We start from the raw sequence: 1,839 nt of genomic DNA on the forward strand, positions 1-1,839 counted from the left end.
CCTTCCTTCCTCCTCCTTTCCTCTCCCGCTGTGTGTGGTGTGAGTTTCAGCCCAGTATTATCTCTCAGCTCCCTCAGTCTGCCTGCAGAGATACGCTACCATTATATAATGAGAATCTTTTAGGTTTGATTCCCCCTTGCTGACGGCATTTAAACTCTGTAATTATGTGATGGAGGCACACAGATGTACTAACAAATGTGGCTGAACATCCTCATTATTGTCATTCATGCATCATATTTCCCTGTCATGTGACCTGTGTCTATGGCAATATAGCATGAAGCTACTGCCAGGAGATGGTTAGTTTAGCTTTACTCCAGCATAGACTTTTGTTTTTTCTATGCATCCCTAACCCTAACTTGGAGGTGGGTGCATTTTGTTACCCTTGGACAAAGCCAGGTCAACTGTTTCTCCATCTTCGTCTTAAGCTAACTGGATATTAGCTTTAGCATCATTTTCACAATGCTGACATTAATCAGCACATTCCCCCAAACTTCATCCAACTCATTGCTTCAGAAATGATGACTGTTCATTGTCTTAGTTTTCTCCGTTCTATATGACACGGCCTTATCTCTGATCTAAATGGCTGAATTCTCCTCCCCAACAACTGTGCCTTTGACCACCAACCAGGGAAAATGTTTTCGCATGTATAAATATAACTGGAAACTGAAGTAATAAAGATCTCATGACAAACCCTGTTAGATCTCTGGCCTGAAGCAATGCTGTAACCACATCTCTGCTGTATCCCATCCAAAATATTTGGTCTTTTTTTTTTTTAAAGTCCTTCAGGATCAGATTCAGACTTTTATTATCCCAAGTGGGAAACTTGAGTTGGAGTCAAGGTTACAGATCATAAAAACAGATGAAAACAACAACAATGGCAATTAGCAACACAGTGAAACACTAAACACAATAAAAACAACTGATACTTAAAACACAGAAAATGACAAATGACATGCAAATTCAGTTATTCAGAGACGAGCCTAAAGGATATGCTTTCTGTGAATACTGCTAAGACTGACACACTGTTCTTTCCTCTGCATCTTGAAAAAATTGCTGGTCATGGGTTTACTGTGATTTCTGTGATTTCATGGAGCATCTTACATCGCCTCAAGCCTCAGGCGTTCATTTGAAGGGATGGAAAAGCTGTTGCAAATTCCTAATTACGGAGCTTTCCTGAGTTTAAAGGCTAGCCTGACGTTTCCATTGTGCCGCTCATCAGGATGGATTTAGAAGTGGAACAACATTCACACAGAATAACAGAGAAGAAGTGATTTGTAACAAAGAAGTGATGTTCCACGACTTCACTTAATCTCATCACTTGCAGCTTCTCAGCAGTGCCAGCATGAGGTCTGGATGTGTGTGCGTGTGTGTGTGTGCTTTACAGAGAGATCAAGTCCAAACGAGGAGTCACAACAACTGCATGTGTTTATATATGTGCATCTGTGTGTGTGTACTTGAGTGTTTGATGAAAAAAGCCTGCGCTGCCATGATGCATTAGTGTAACCTTCCCGAATCCACCCAACCGGCCTGACCCCTGCCTGCTCGTGACACAAACCCATTTCAGCCCTGCCTCGCCCAAGTCCAGGGGAAGCCAGGCTTGATGGACATGTGCTCTTGAACGGCCATCACAACCTCACATACACCCCGCCTAAACCCCGGCCAGAGAAAACCGACGATAAACTGAACTTCAGAGTGGGAAAGGTTGAAAATAGAAACTCAAGGTTGTTCCGGCTGAGGCAAACGCATAAATACCATGCACAAACTGTTACTCACTTGTACATGTCAGCATGAACCTTGCCTCTAGTTACTGACAAATGTGATCCATTGCATCGGCATGTT

The sequence above is a fragment of the Trachurus trachurus genome, assembly GCF_905171665.1.
Source record: "Trachurus trachurus genome assembly, chromosome: 21".
Classification (NCBI taxonomy): Eukaryota; Metazoa; Chordata; class Actinopteri; order Carangiformes; family Carangidae; genus Trachurus; species Trachurus trachurus.